The sequence below is a fragment of the Pelodiscus sinensis genome, chromosome 4 (genome assembly GCF_052426305.1).
Source record: "Pelodiscus sinensis isolate ZL-2025 chromosome 4, ASM5242630v1, whole genome shotgun sequence".
NCBI lineage: Eukaryota > Metazoa > Chordata > Testudines > Trionychidae > Pelodiscus > Pelodiscus sinensis.
In genome coordinates, this window is record NC_143055.1 from 87,732,364 (window position 1) to 87,749,386 (window position 17,023).

Consider the following 17,023-nt stretch of genomic DNA (forward strand, 5'->3'; position numbering starts at 1 on the left):
GAGGCCACCCAGCTCATGGCAATGAGCTGGGAAACCCAGCACATTTCTGCCTGGTGGGGTTGTGAGCCTCAGTAGCAGAAGCCCTGGTGTATGCCTGTCTGGTAGGGCTGGGAGCTGCAGAAGCACATGGCTGCCCAGCGGGGTTGGGAGCCCCAGTGTGTGACTACTCAGCAGGGCTGGGAGGTATGGCAGCAGCAGTCTACCAGCTGGGTCAGCAAGGAAGCAGTGACAGCAGCAATGGGGGAGCCAGCTGACAGGCCACTGGACCAGGCCAGTGCTGAGAAGGACTGCAGCACTGAAGCCAGAAATGACCTCTCCTGGCCTAGCAAAATCTCTCATCCAGGACTGGTCAGGTCTTTGAGGGTGCCAGACCAGAGAGACCCAACCTGTAGTAATTATTATTTTCTTCCAGGCCATTAATAAGACTTTTTGGATAGCATAGAGGCAATAACTGATCAGTGTAGACCCTCATTAGAAACTCACCTGCTTGACAATTGCCTGTTTACAACTACATTTTGAGATCTGTCAGATTTGGAGGAACTTACCCCAGAATTCATTTGATCTTACATTTTTTTCACTTGTCAATGTGGCTCTGATCAATCCTTTAACATAATTACAGTAATGTCCGAGGGAAAATGCAAAACACTTATGCATGTGCTTACTCATGTGATCTCAATGAATCTGTTCACCTATGTACATATTTAAACATGTGCAGAAATACTCTTATCTAAACCATGACATTCATGGGATGTAAATGATGAAAGATCTTCTGATAACCCTTGGTACTAGATAAATTTCAACATGAATAGACATTGACAGAAAAGGAAAAGAAAATATACCTTACTATCTCTGGTTCTTTTAAGTTTAGGAGGTATACAGGGCCAAAGTTCAAACATAACAGTGTCTATATCTATTTACATGAACCTTATAGTTTGAAACCCTGATTCCATAGGTTAATGAGTCTTAGGACTGGTCTTCACTTCACACTTAAAATAATTTGAAAAGTATTAACTAAAATTTAGATTACTACAACTATCTGGAATAAGTGCTCACACTTCGAAAAACACTCAAGCTGCACAAACCTCATTAGTATCTCTGAGTAACTGAGTCCCCACTGCATTAACTAGCTTAAATATCATCAGCATTGAAGATTCAACCCACTGCCTGATCTGGCCTGATAACTGAAATTTAAAGTTTACTTGAGCTGGAGACTTGTGTATGTGCCTGGGAATTGTTAGGGACAACACTTGAATTATACTTCAAACTTACACTGCAGTGAAAATAAATCCTTAAAATAATCATGCCGAATAAGAGCATGTAAATTACAGTTGGAAGTGGAGTGTTACAAACTATGCCTTTAGTTTTACAGACAGCAAAACTAGCTTAACTGGACTTCCTGGTAGACCTCTATAAAATACTCTGTACTAGATTTATACAGTGAACTCTCTTGACGCAAATAGAAGTTGTTCAGAAAGATGACTGGAAAGCATTAGAAATGGATGCTGTTTGGATCTATTTCTTGTTTTCATTTCTGTATCTCGTATCCAAAAGTACAATATGTGCAACATTATAGCCGCACGTTCGCTAAAAAGTTTTCCATTTTATGAACCAAATTGCTGAAGGGAGAATAACAGAAATCAGATGCCATTGCTGGTCCATCTCCTGCCCATGTAAAACTGCTTCCTTTAGCATTTTTTGAGAGATGTGTCCAATTTGCTTGCACCTTTCACTAGTTACTTCAGCCCCTGAGTGAAAGGAAGAAACATTTCCATGACTGAATTGGAATATTCTGTTCTAAAACAATTTTTGTTATATAAAGCTAGTTCATATGGACAATCTAGAATGTACCATATCCGTAGAGGTGTGAAGTATCTGCAGTTCCTATAGAATTCAGGGAGAGCTGCAGATCCTGGGTTCTCATGGGGTTTAGAGATTATATCACTCTGATGAATTTGATAGTTGTTTGTATTTCTGAAGACAGAGCCTAGTAAAAACTTAATACTGTCTTGAACAAGTTTTCTTTGGGGATACTATCCAGTTTAACCAATGGACTTTGGATAAGGCCTACTGATAATTTCAGTGTAACCAAACCCCACACACAACTATTTCTTTGAAATTGCAAGACTCTCTCAATTTCAAAATCAAGCTAATTTACTCTATTGACCTTAAACAATATCTTCACTAATAATATTAATTACCAGAATGTTTCCAATCAAAATGAAAATACATCATGTAGAATATTTGGGGCTAAACGTATATAATATTTTTGATGAGGCACTAAATAAAGGATACTTCTCAAACAGAATCTCTTGCTGAAAGGCTCATTGCATAGAAAAGACAGGAGAAACCTGTCAATAATACCCATGTGTTTTATAAAATGTTTTTATTTCTTTCATGGTATGTTATGCTTCATCAATTTCCTTAATCCTAGCTGCAGTTCACGTTGCCATTCTGGAACAGCTCACTGAGCAGTAATTTATCTCCTGACTGTGGCATAACAACCACAAATACAGGTTATTCTGGGAGCAGGGATTTGCATTGCATAAGCCATATTTTTAAAATCATTTTCAAATGCGATTAATTCTTGATAGGGAAATTATTCCTCTATTTTTGGATCCAGCCTCCAAGTCACCTAAGGCTGAGTCTTGAGTGTTTTGTTAGGTGTCGGGCAGAATCTTCATTGGAGGATTAGGGATTTCTGTGAAGAGAAATGATACCACAGGAGAAATGAGAAGACGTTTCACCCATTTACTTTAATACCTATTTAAAATTGGCATTATAAAGAAAATGACAGATTGCATTTGAGCTGAATTTTTCAGTTGTGCTCTAGATGACTTGTATTTCTTTTCAATTAAGCTGACTGCTTTAGCGTGCTAAGAGATTACTGCTTCTGCATGCTGAAAAGATATTAACAATTAAAATGGGGGGAGGGGAGGTCATGAAGAAGGGGGATTATTACAGTTTTCTTTGCCAGATGACGAGGGCTTTTTTTGTAAGTACCTTGTTTTAATGCATGTCATTAAGCAAAGATGGTTACATGTTGAACAGATATGACAATGAAAAAGGCTTTCAGTGTGCATTTAACTATGGCGCTAAAAAAGCCTGGCCTAAAATATTATATGGTAGTGATGTTTTTCTGCAATCAGGCCCCTTTGAGAAGTGTGCTTAAACTGCAAGGACTCAAATGAAGTGGGGGGCAAAAAACAAAGAGAAAAAAATTACAAATACAATTGTCAATTACAGGACTAGCTGAACCTAATTCCCCTTTTGGCCTCTAAGTGCATCCCTTTAGGTGTCCATCCCCCTGCCTTTACCTAGCCTGGGGTGGGATTCCAGGATTCTCCCACCCTTTATACTGGTCCCTACACTATGCATTGACTGTGCTTATGCAATGGGGCTCAGCAGCTATTAATCTTCCCTTTAGATGTCTGTAATCCAGGGCTCGGCATGATATGGCCCAGAGGCCAGGTCCCGCCCTCAGGCTGCTCCTGGCTGCTTTCTATTTATAGCAGGATCCTATTTAAATAGCTCCTGGTCATGGTGCTACCCTAAGCCCTGAGACCTTTCAATAGCTGCAGAAACCCAAGGCAGCTGCTAGGCAGTTCAGTAGCAGTGGAGCCAGGAGACAGGAGTTCTTTGCTGTGTTTTTAATCCAAAGGCTCGAGACCCAGACAACTGAGGGAAAGCTAGTCTCCAGGCCCCGCCCCTTCTGGGGATGGGGGTGTGGAGCCAGCCCATGACCATGTACCAAAATTCATTAAGTGGCCCCTCTGTGAAAATTATTGCCCACCCCTGCTGTAACCAGTGGTGTAGGGTGACATAAGAGCCTGTCTGAAGCCAAGGTACTGTTTAAATGCAGTCATCCTATTACAGTAGAGAAAAAGCATTTTCAAAAATAGTGCGTGTCACTCTTACTTAAAGCATTTCTACCTTGAGATGATGACCTAGAGAGGCCTAGCTTTTTCAGACATCTCAATGACATTCCTGCATCTCACTTATTCTCCAGAACACCTTCCCATTCAGAGGGAAAGTGTGCCCTTTTAATCTGCTTTCATGTTTTGCTCTCCAGTGGACACAGGCCTTTTCCCACAGTGTCACTGTAGAATCATAAAGCTGGAAGAGACCTCAGGAGGTCATCAGATCCAGCCCCCTGTCAAGGCAGGGCCAATCCCAACTAAATCAACCCAGCCAGGGCTTTAAGCCGAGACTTAAACCTCTAGGGATGGAGATTCCACCACCTCCCTAGGTAACCCATTCCAGTGCTTTACCACCCTCCTAGTGAAATAGTTTTTCCTAATATCCAACCTAGACCTCTCCCACTAACTTGAGATCATTGTTCCTTGTTCTGCCATCCATCACTACTGTGAACAGCCTTTCTCCATCCTCTTTAGAACCTACCTTCAGGAAGTTGAAGGCTGCTATCAAATCCCCCCTCACTCTTCTTTTCTGCAGACTAAACAAATCCGAATCGCTCAGTCTCTCCTCATAGGTCATGCACTCCAGCCCCCTAATCAGTTTGGTCGCTTTCTGCTGGACCCTTTCCAATGTGTTCACATCCTTTCTACAGTGGGGGGCCCAGAACTGGACACAATACTCCAGATGTGGCCTCACCAGAGCCGAATAAAGGGGAATAAGGACATCTCTGGATTTGCTGGCAATGCTCCTTCTAATGCACTCTAATATGCCATTTGCCTTCTTGTCTACAAGGGCACACTGTTGACTCATATCCAGCTTCTCATCCACTGTAATCCCCAGGTCCTTTTCTGCAGAACTGCTCTTAACAATCCTCAGTTTTCTGTGGAAAAATAATTTCCCTTGATTCATTCCATTTCCTTCCTGCTAAATAAACAAATGTATTCATACAATAAACATATCAATTACCAGCTCAACATATTTTATTCATAATGTTACAGAGTCTGTCGATGTAGAAATTTTAACTTCAAATGCCAGCTTTTCATTATTAACTCTTTACAGAAAAATCACCTTCAGGAGATTCTTCTGAGGTGGTAGGTAGTTTTATGCAATATGTACCTTGTGCCATGTCTAACATGTGTGTTCTGGGAAAGGCTATCAAATATATTTTTTGACTAAGAATTTGTATGCAGGCATATAATTAAATTATACCTTTCAGAGTTGAGATAATCAACACATACAAGGTTACATAGCTCCACTGACCTTAGGAATCATACCAATATATATTAGGTGAGAATCTGACTGCAGGAAGTTATTTACAATCACAGCTCCCAGTGAGTACAGCAATATAGAGAGAGAGAAAAAAAAAAAAGGCTGCAGAGTAGAGGGTATGGTAAAGCCCCGGATAAGAGTATAAGATATCCAAATAAAAAAGTTGCTAGTGATATCTCATCTCTGGAAAATTTAAGGGCAAACTTCTCATTCTCTATTAATTGAGTAATAGCATTTTTCTGTGGAAAAATAATTTACCTTGAGTAGCCATAGTATTCTGAAAAGAAGTTATTACATTGGTCAAACTACCATGAGAGAAGCTGGTAACTGACAGAAAACAGCAATGATCAATGCAATTGCCAAAGCAGAAAATGCTTTTTCAAAGGCTTGATCTAACATCCACTGAAATCCAGAAAAGACTCCCATTGACTTGTGCTTGTGCCCTATATGAAGTTCTATAGGGCACAAGCACATCTCAAATTATCTGCTGTGTTGATTTGACCAAATCCACTGCTAGTTGTCTAGTACTTATTTGATAGGAAAACATAAATGTTAATAGGAAAACAATAAAACATTAATAGCCAAACAAAGACAAGTTAAACTGGAAAGTGCCAAAACGTAAATAGCAAAGAAAGATTTCTTAGGTTGATATTTAGTGGGAATCTTTAAAGACCATCAAATTACAGGAGAACAAGATGTTGAGTAATATACGGTCAGAAAATACTCCATATTTTGTTAAAAATGTCTATAACCAATCTTTATACACTATAAAACACATAGCTTTTACACTAACATAACTGCACTAGCTTCAGTGCAGTTACTCCTGCATTTACAATACCTGTAGTGTAAATCAATCAAAATTATATCCACACTTTTCTTTGCACAAAGAAAAGACCTGGTCCAGAATCCTAACATCGGAAAGGGCTAGATCTTATCATGATTCCAATTTTCTTGCAGTTTGAATGAGCTTTGTTATATTGCTTTATGAATTCCAGCTTTGCAAAAGTTCAAGAAAGCATTTCTTAGTTTTCTCTTAGAAATTCTAATTTCAAACAAACTGGATGTATAAAATATTCTGTGAACAAACTATCTGATCGTGCACATGTATTAAAGTTGCACTGTTCAAAGTGATCTGGAAAACTTGAAACTGTTTGAGTTGACCAGCCTTGTCACTGAATTTCAGCTGCTTTGATTCTCATAGTAGAACCAATGGTTAATTATCAGTCACAATAGCATTCTGTACAATATCCCCAGGTTTGCTGTAACTTGCAACCCGGAGGTTCTTCAGTACTTGCTGGAGCAGTAATTTATACATTTAGAAAAAGGAAGACAAAGTAGTGAGAGTTCTCCCATGTTACCCAACAATGATTGCTAAAATTTCTAGAGGTCAGGCAGGGGTGGACTGGCCCGGCAGGACACCAGGAATTTTCCAAGGGCCGTCCTCCGAAGGGCTGGCTGAAGGCTGCTGGAGGAGGAGGGGATTGTGACGGGGTGCTGCAGCCCCGCACTTTAAATTCCCCCGCGCTGCACGCCAGCCATGTACGGGGCACAATGGGGCCAAGGGAGCGCGAGCACTCCATGCAACAGGTGAGAGGGGAGATACTGGGGCATGGCATGATGTCACGACCTGGGACTTTAGAAGTGCTTGGGCCAGAGTTGTACTGTGTGGCCCAGTTCGAGGCCCAGCATGTGGTCTGGGGCCCCGGGAGCAGCTGGGGTCCGATCACAGAATCCAGTCCCACAAACTGGAAGGCAGAGGGTAGGTGGGGAAGAAGGAGAAATAGGAGAAAGGGGTGGGAGAGGAAGGGGCTTGTGCTGAGGGGAAAGGGGCAGGTCAGGAGAAGAAAGGGGAAGGTACCAAGGGACAGGGTGGAGGAGAGAAAAATGCCAGGGGGCCAAGTGGAGACAATGAGGAAAAGGGCAGTAGGGTAGGTGTCAGCGGGTTAATGCAACTGCAGGATAGTTGCATGAGGGGAGTTTAGTGGGGGCCAAACTTATACCTATTGGTAGGAGGATGGTGGGAAAAGTCCTTAGAGGGGGTACATGACACATTTTACTTCTGATCATGTGTTCATCTTGCCCCAAGAGTGTTACCTCCAGAGGCCTGGCTAATAGGAGTCAGGGGGTGTGGCTAATGGGGGTCAGGGGCATGGTTAACCGGGGTCAGGGATGTGGCTAATGGAGGTCAGAGTAAATTTTAAAAAAATTCTTTGTGAAAAAGTGGGCCGTTCTCAACCCATTTCCCGAGCTTAGTTTGATTGCCAGTCCGCCCCTGGGGTCAGGTCTCAGGATGAGTATATCTTTGACTTGGACTTTTCTGCTCAAGCAACCAACATGGATGCAAAATGTTAACTCTTATGATTAATAACTGTGGTAGTTTTTGAAACACTGAAGAGATGCTTTTTTGGGTTTCTGAAAGCCCTACATTAACACGCTACATTTGAAATGAAGGGAAGATTTACATCATGCTAACTTACCTCAGATAGGATGGCTTTTAAAAAAAGAGAAGTTTGGCCATTGGAATGTTAAGAAGAATCTTTATGCTAACCGCCTCTTTTCCTCTTGCAAGACCACTGCTTCTACTCTTCCTCATAAGATCATACAAATTAATTGGTATATTATAATAATCCTTCTTAATACTTGTTCCAGAAGCAAAATAGAAACATTACTGAAAGTGCAGATTTGTTTGATTTTGTTATAAAGACAATGAAATATTTCCTCCCCCCTTCCCTCATTGCACATATTTCCCAGTCTTTCCTGCTCACACTGTGAAGAACACTCATTCACTTTGTAGTTCTCAAGAGTTTTCAAGAGACAGTTCAAATTAACTACAGGTATTGATGTTTCTGTTTATTAACAACAGGAAACGATAGCTGTGGCAGCCTCTTTGCCGGCTTCCCAGAAAAATGACCATTTTAACTATTCTCTATTTGGACATATAAAATGTATCTTGACTGTGGTGTATCATAAATCTAGAATAAGAGTCAAAACTGCACTGATCTAAGTTGCAGGAGTTACAATGTTAAGTTCTAGAAAAAGAACCAGAAGAGCACTGTTTCACAAAAAGGCCAGTAACTATCTGAAAGCCAGTCTCCGGAACTAATAATAAATCTACACAGAAAGAGATCAGATAAGCACCTAAAAAGCAATCTAATTAGTTATATTTATTTTGACAATTTCATTTTAGTATCTTCAGTTTTGGTATAGAATCATCTGCTCATCCTATATAAATGAATTATTTGTATATTGCATCTGGGATTTTTAAAAGTGATTAAGGAAAAGATATGTCCAATTCACATTGACAGTGGTTGTCTTTGTTATATACTGTTGATTCTATGTCAGTGGGAACTGGTTGCCAATGCCATAGAATCATAGAACACTAGAACTGGAAGGACTCGAGAGGTCACGGCAGGACTCAGTACCATCTAGATCATCTTTGATAGATGTCTATCCAACATGCTCTTAAATATCTCCAGAGATGGAGATTCTACAGCCTCCCTAGGCAATAATGTCCTATACGATTATTTGATAAAACTTACAAGTAATAAATTACTGGTCAAAAAGAGGATGCTATACTAATCTGAAGACTGCAAAGGGTAATCTTCATAACAAATTAATGAAAACTCAGTCTTTCAGCAACAGATGTTATGGCTGATGTTCTGAATTCTTCACCTAGGACTGTAATAGCAAATTCCCAGGTAACAGCAGGTGTCTTTTTGTGAAAAATCTGTATTTCAGACTAAACAGTTGCACTGAATTTACAGGTAATGGAGTGCACCCATCTTATTTGTTACACCAGGAACTAACGGAAGAGTAAATTCTTTCCTTGCCCCAGAACCAGACAAGGAGATTGAATTTGAAGAACATGCAATATAAATTCAGATAATCCTTTCATTTAGTTGTAGATCCCCTAGAATAATGTGTTCCCAGATCTGGTTAGCACCCCAAGACAGCCCTAATCTCCTTTCTAGACTGACACCTTCTTTTGGTTGTACTAGGGCTTACCTTGAGGCTGACACCCACACCTGGGGTCTGCACACCATCATCCTATCTTTGCTACTGCTTATAGCTCCTGCCTCATTTCCCAAAACTGCAGCATTCTTTGTGACTTGGCCCTCTGGCAGTGTCACCAACCAGGTACCCACTTCCAGAAGGTGGAAATCTCTGTCCAGCATTCCAGCCACTACCCCAGTGGCACATAGGGGGTTGGGGTAGGCCTGGGTTTGCCCACTGGTTAGGGCCCTAGGCCAGGGACCCCACAATTAGTATCCCTTTGCTGCTCCTCCATAACCTCCATCAATGCTGCTCTATTTACCTGGATTACTCTCCCATGGCCTCCAGCACCTTCAGTACTCAACCGCTCAGTCCCTGTGGTGAGGGTGCTTACAGTTCTCTGAGTGCTCCAGGGATGCAATCCTTACTCCCTGAGGGTAGGTCTACACGACAGCGCTAATTTGAACTAACTTAGTTTGAATTAGTTAATTCGAACTAAGCTAATTCGAACTAACGCATCTAGAACTAAAAACTAGTTTGAATTAGCGTTTTGCTAATTCGAACTAGTGCATCCACATTAAGTGGACCCTGAAGCGGGGTTAAGGATGGCTGGAAGCAGTGCCGGCAGGGCATCAGAGGAGGACTTAGAGCGTGGAGATGCTGTCTCAGGCTAGCCGAGGGCTGTACTTAAAGGGTCCCAACCCCCACTCCGGACAGACAGTTGTCAGGGTGCCCCGCTTGCAAAGCAGTCGGCTTGAAGTGCCCTGAGTGCCCACACTGGGCACATCACAGCACTCGGTCATCAGCCCGGCTGCACTTGCCGCAGGCTGCCATCTGGGGAGAGGGGGCTATTGGGGGGCTGCAGGAGAGCTTCCACCCCCAGAAGCCCACAGAGCCAGCCCAGTCCTCCCCATCAGGGGCTCGTGCTCCATTACTCCCTCACCTCCTTCCACTTACCCTTCCCTAGCCCCTCTTCTTGATGTACAAAATAAAGATAACGTGTCTTCCAAAATGGAATCTGTCTTTATTGAAAAACTGGGGGAGACTGGGAAAAGGAGGTGGGAGAGGGGAAGAGAGAGGCTGGGAGAGGGGAGGGCAACTAAAATGATCAGGGGTTAGGAACAGGTCCCATATGAAGAGAGGCTAAAGAGACTGGGACTTCTCAGCTTAGAAAAGAGGAGACGGAGGGGGGACAGGATAGAGGTCTCTAAAAGCAGGAGTTGGGTGGAGACGGTGCATACAGAAAAGTTCTTCATTAGTTCCCATAAAGAAGGACTAGAGGACACCAAAGGAAAGGAATGGGTAGCAGGCTTCAAACTAGTAACAGAAAGCTCTTCACAAAGCAAAGAGTCAACCTGTGGAACTCCTTGCTTCAGGAGGCTGTGAAGGCTAGAACTGGAACAGAGTTGAAAGGGAAGTGAGATCAAGTCATGGAGGTTGGGTCCATGGAGTGGTATTAGCCAGGGGGTAGGAGCGGTGTCCCTGCCCAAAGTTTGTGGAAGGCTGGAGAGGGATGGCACGAGACAAATGGCTTGGTCACTGTCTTCGGTCCATCCCCTCCAGGGTCCCTACGGTTGGCCACTGTCGGCAGACAGGCTACTGGGCTAGATGGACCTTTGGTCTGACCCAGGATGGCCATTGTAAGCTCAGGGCTCAGGGTTGGGGGTCTCAGTGGACCCCCTTGATTCTCTTGCACACCTGCTCCTGGGTGGCCAGGCTGGCAGCTCTCCTGCCCAAGCCGGCCACTTTCCTGTGCCTAGTGTGGAGATCGTGGACGAGGTCAGGCGGGTGCCCGCCTCTTGCGGTCCCAGGCAAGCTCCCGGGGGCCGCCAGCCTGGTCCCAGGAAGAGGGGGAGAGCTGGGGGGCATCGGGTGGGTGGCTCGGTCCGTGCCAGGTGCAGGGTCTGCTGGCTGGGTGCACCGTAGCAAGCCCATGACCCTTTAAGGGGCCCGGGGCCGGGAGTGGGGCAGTAGAGTTTCCCTGGTGTTGGCCAGAGTGGCCACCAGGGAAATCTGGGGAGGGTTAGCCTCCCACTAGTTCGAATTAAGGGGCTACATACCCCTTAATTCGAACTAGGCTTAATCCTCGTGGAATGAGGATAACCTAGTTCGAACTTAGCGCTCCGTTAGTTCGAATTAAATTCGAACTAATGGAGCGCTAGTGTAGTGCCTATGAAAGTTAGTTCGAACTAACGGATGTTAGTTTGAACTATCTTTGTAGTGTAGACATACCCTGAGCACCCAGCAGCAACTGAACCTGCTCTACCCCACAGCTTCTTTAGCCTGTCAGGTCCAAACTGGCTCCATTTCATGCAGCAAATCTGGGCCACTCAGAAGACTTGCTTCTCTTGTGCTTCCAGCGCAGGGTATGATTAACCCCTTCTTTGCCTGTGTAGGGTAGGCATCCCATCACAGGACCTTTTGGGTGCTACTATAAGATTTTCCCTACTCTTGTAGACTGTTCCTGGTATATAAAGACAAAGTAGACATAGTGCTACCAATGCATAGCAATTAGTTTCAAAAGGTGAAGGAGACACTGGGGCATATAGCCACAGACCTGTACTATGGAGGTGCAGAAACGCCAGAAATCCCCTTTTGAACTGATGGAGAGTATAGCCATAATACTATGCTGAGTAAGCTAGTTCCTCACACATCTTATAATTTCCAAGAAATGCAAACCCTACTGCAGGTGAGGTGACAGAGTAGCCAGGCCCCTGGACAAGGTGGGGGGCAGTGGCTCTGTGCCTAGTTGTGATCCCCAGACCTCAATGCCATCAAGAGCATGCTACCTGTGGCTCTGGAATGTAGTGTGTGACACTCTGTAGGCAATATAATGTTCCTAGGACTCCTTTGAAGTGCTGTGCCCCAAGGCAGGTAGCCCTTTGCCTCTCCAATCAACTGGTCTGCAGGAAGCATAGTTCCAAAGTCTCATGAGGAGCATTCAAGCTGGATGGTTTTCAGTCCTTTAAGTGCTGTCTTGTTCTGTTACAAACTTTGGTGGCTCACCAGGAAGTGTCTCCGTGTTCATTCAGCTCTGCTACTGTCCTTTGCATCTTCCATGATAAGTGTTCTCCACAGTGTACCCTTTTCTGGGGTTACTTCTGCGTCTCTCATAAAAGAGCTCTCCCAATTGAGTGGTAGTTGGGTCCCCTGAGTGGAGATCTTGCCGCTGGTATAGTCGTCTTTTTAAAAGGGTATAGACCCTCTCCTCTCTACAGTCATTTCTTTTACCCAGCCAATTCTGGAATTTACATACAGTTACTGTGACTTGCAAACTATCACTGGAGGAACTCAAAGTAGAAGCTTCTACACATGAAGCTCTCTTGTGAGATACTTCCCCTATTCATCAACAGGTGGGGCAGAGACCTTTTTACCTTCTGGACATGTAAGTCATCATGATTTCTGGGTAAACAGCTTATGCAGATGAGAGAGATCTGTGGCTGCTCTTCCCTTTCTGGGAGCAGAGAGTTCCTTACCTTCTAGAATGTCAGACCACAGGATTGTTGTAATAACTTGGCCATCAAATTTAATTGGGAGCTCATCTATAAAAATAAAATGTCCATAAAATGTCACAATAGCTTATAATAATAGAAGTGATGGCTAAGATGTAAAAGGAAGACAGACTACATTAGCAAACAAATGCCTACTACTATACTATAATTCAAAGACTGTGTTGAAAGCACACCTGGTCAACAAGAAAAGTGGAGGACAAACAAAATCAGAATTGGTGTCAGAAATTAATCTAAACTGGTGAACAAAATAACAAAGGTATTGGTTATACTGTTCATTTTTTGAGGGGGGAAAAAAGGACAAATAACACAGGCAAACTGAAAGGCAGGAGAGCAAGAAGGAATAAGCTCCACCAGCATACTTGCCACTCTCAGTTTCATGGGGCAGACTGTGTCAGAAAGAGACCTAAATATCACCACTACTCTCCACCAGCTTCAGCTAAATCCAAAATATTATGGGATGTGACAAAGTATTAAATCCCATGTCCTTTTTCTACTCTCATCTTGTCTCTTATTAAACCAAAGGAAAAATATAGGAAATAACAGCCTGGCCTAGATGGCCAAAGCAATATATTTCGTCACATTTCTATAAGCCTGTAAGCAAGAGAGGCAACTCCCCAAACAGCTCCCCACTGGAACCAGTTTGCTCCAGCCCATTTCAACTACCTTCTACTCTTTTCCCATTATACAACAGTTATTATCATCTTTGACACTCTCTAAGGGTATGTCTACACAGCACAGTTATTTTAAAATAACAATGCAAGCATCTACACAGCAATTCCATTATTTCAAAATAAATTCAAAATAACGGAGAGCTTATTCCAACTTCTGTAAATCTCATTCCATGAGGAATAATGCCTATTCCGAAATAGCTTTAGTGTGGCTGCTTCACTGCTGCTATTTCGAAATAGCTCCTCCCCCGGGCCATTCAAAATAATTACTCCCTAGTACCTCCTGAGCCTCTAATTTGAGCTAGCACATCCACATTAGGGAAGCCTGCCTCACACTAATTTTCAGGCTTCCCTGTAGAGTAGATGTGCTATTTCAGAGTATTCCTTTGGAATAGCTTATTTTGAAATAAGCGTGCAGTGTAGACCTATCCTAAAAAACCACTGGGGATGATAAGTTTCTTCTAAAAAAACCTCTCCTTCTAAAAGGAAAGAGAACAAGAGATGTTGTTAAAGTGAAAGCCTTGCCCCTTAATACTTTACATTTAAAATGCTTTCACTGTTTCCTTCTTCTTTGTATCTAATAAAACAGGTTAAAAATAATGTGTTTGCACCAGACCTCTATCCCAACCTTGCTTAAAACTGTTTAGTTTTGGTGGAATAAATGAGCCCAAAGTATTAAAGGTGTTAACTCTGTCCCTGTCCAACAATGAATACAAGCTTACACCTCCTCCCAAAGCTATTAAATTAGTTAGTGTTTAAAATATAGGAGCATGAAACTTCAATTATTTTCAAATGCAGGAAACCAAAGACTGAGGGAAGAATTTTCAAAGGAACCAATAGAAGCTTTACTTTGTGTCTCTGGAAATCTTCGTGATCATCACTTTCAGCCCTTATATTTTTGAGAGTCTAGTTACCTACAGCACATGGATACACAAATCAACTATTTCAACAGAATTCCAAAACTTCTTGGATATTTTGCATTTCAAAGACCAGGAAAAGATTGGATGTTTGTTTCACTGTGGAAAAGAAAATGCTTATTCATAAAATATGTTCAACTTGGTTCATTAGTAAAGTCAAGTGCAGATCATCGTGATCTCAAATAACATTTGATCTTGTACAAAGACTATTCATGCCTAAATCAATGTTTCCTTTATAATAGGTATCAGTTATATAATTTCAAAAGGGATTGGAGGCAGAGACAGACAACATAGAATATCAGCTCTTTAAATTGTATATTTGATATGATTTATTCCTTTGACTCTGGAAAATAAATAAACTGCATGGTTTATTAGTCCCTGATCAGTCTCTCAATGAGAGTGGTGGAAGCTTTCTTCCTTGTGCCATGTGTAACTAGATATCATACTTTTATTATCCAGTAATAAATCTAACTTGTATACCAGTAGGTGGCACTATGTCATATTTGATGGCTCAAACAATTGGTAACATCAGTATTATCCTTTTTATGGCAAGTGGTGGTAGGTGATCAATAGTATTTTTTTACATTGTCAGTCTCCAGGAAGATGTGCACTCTAAGCATTCCCTTACATCTAAAGAATTTACATACATAGTTTATTAAACTGTGGTCTCAGTAATTACTATGCTACAATCAGGTTTGGTGACATCATCATACACGTGTGTACACATGCACACATACATACTCACTCACTCATAAGCTACATGGGCAGAAGTGCAAATGGAAGTAACAAGCAGTCAAACTATACAGAAGATTTTCAAACCAAAATTCAAGATACTTTACAGACCTCAACACCTTGCTGTCCTTACCTTGCCCCTCACATACCCAAGGCTTCAAAGTTACTACTCAAACTTCATGGGCATGGACACACAAGACTTCTATGTACTTAATATTTGGAAGGCTCACTGTTTGTAATGGGCCAGTACAGCAGAGGTAGTCTGAAAAGCAGAAATCTACAGAAGACAAGCAGTTTGTAGACAAGCTGTTCCAGCAAACTAAATTTATACCCGTGTTTTGAAGTTCTTCACATAGGACTTTGTTTGATTAATCCAGGAAACTTTTTTTTATTCTAAACTAAGAATACAGTTGAAGTTTTTATGTATACCTGATGCCTTCCTCTCTTCCACCAGAATGTGACACTCCAGTGTTTCTTGAAACTAATGCTATCCATTTACAGTTCCACCACAATATAGTGGAAATCCTTAACTGATCAGAAAAAACCTCAAAGAATAAACAGCACCCAAGTTACTAAAATTCATTCTTCTGCATTAAAGTGCTTAAATATCGCCAACAGTAATTATGTATGAGTGGGGTGTTTCTCAAATAATAAAGCAAACTGTCTTAAACATTTCAGAATAGATGTTCATCCTCATGACTGCATCCACAATACTAACTACCTTGGAAATAGCTTGATCCCCAAAGGACAAGATTCTTCAGGAGGAAGATAGAAGACATCATAGATTTATTACCTAAGTTCAGTGAATAATTTTCAGTGAGTAATTTGCTCCACAATTTTGCCCTCCTTAACTGCTTGTAGAATGTCAACAAGCATATGGTAATTTCTTTGAATGCATTTGATCAGCCATCCCAAGTCTCCAGGGGCTTCTCTGCTCACTGCATACTGAAAGAAAACTGTGTACGGTGCAAGAAAATTGCACATGGAAATCTAGTTCAAGTCACAGGCACACCTAGAAACAACTCAGGCTTATAAAGAGATTGAACAATCTATAGAGGTTCTTTAGGGCTGTTAGAAGGCAAAATAACTTTTTTAACCAAGTGGAAAGTTTCAGGAAACACCTGTTTCTCAAAACCCAATCTTTTCAGTAAAAAAACAAAAACAAAATATTTTTTAGTAAATGCCCAGAACATTTTGAAGCAAGCATAATGAATTTTTTTTTTCATTTGTTGTTTTCCCCCATACCTAAGACATTTGTTTCCCAACCACCTTTTGTTCTTACTGTTAACAATAAACAATGATTTTGTCATCTAAGTATTATAAAATGCATCTTCCAAAGAAAGAGAGATTCAGCAGTAGCAATGGACCAACATTGTAAAGTTTGAATTTAAATAAAACACATTTCTAGTCATGGCACATTGGTCACCTCTGAAAATCATGACTTATCAACAGTTACTAAGAAAACAAATCAATTAATAGGAAAATATTGGGGTAAAGATTAGAAGTGGTATGTTTAAAATATAGTATATATTTTTATTTAATATTTGATAACTTGTCATCCTCTCCCTCCCCTTTTCTCTCCTTTTTCTGTGGAAAAATGGAAGAAAACAAGCAAAAAAAGGAAAGAATAAAAAAGCCAAGACATCAACACTTTTCACATTTCTTTATTTTTCAAAGGTTTTTTTCCCCTCAAACTCACATGAATTTCCTTAAGTTATTTCCAGAGCTATCTATGGGCCCATTCTGCAAATCCTCAGTCCATCTACAGCAAATACTCCCATTGCTGTCAAGAGAAATTTTCCCTGTGCATTATCTGAGTAAAGACTTCAAGACAAGACCCTCAATCAAATGAAGAGTGTGTCAAATCAGATAGCAATAAAATTTTGTTGAGAAATAAAACTAAGGCAGTCCTGCAGAGCTCTATCTTGGTCCAATCTTATTTTCCATTTATATTAACAATATAGAACATGTTGTTGGGAGCTCTTTATCTTTTCTCTGATTATACCACTTTATATTC

The 17,023-nt window shown here is 41.5% G+C and overlaps 2 long non-coding RNA genes across 5 annotated transcripts in view; both read right to left on the reverse strand.

The window, feature by feature from the left end:
• LOC149524542 (uncharacterized) overlaps positions 1-17,023 on the reverse strand; it is a 189,563-nt gene that overhangs the window by 166,039 nt on the left and 6,501 nt on the right. The window lies entirely within an intron of this gene.
• LOC149524543 (uncharacterized) lies at positions 2,352-12,646 on the reverse strand. Of its 3 annotated transcripts, none has more exons than XR_016349457.1 (3): positions 7,662-12,646; positions 4,399-4,795; positions 2,352-2,698 (listed from the first exon to the last, which is right to left on the reverse strand). It is a non-coding gene; the product is annotated as an uncharacterized LOC149524543 (long non-coding RNA). The 3 variants fall into 3 exon arrangements; XR_016349458.1 differs by having other exon boundaries at positions 4,399-4,839; XR_016349456.1 differs by lacking the exon at positions 7,662-12,646 and having other exon boundaries at positions 4,399-5,169.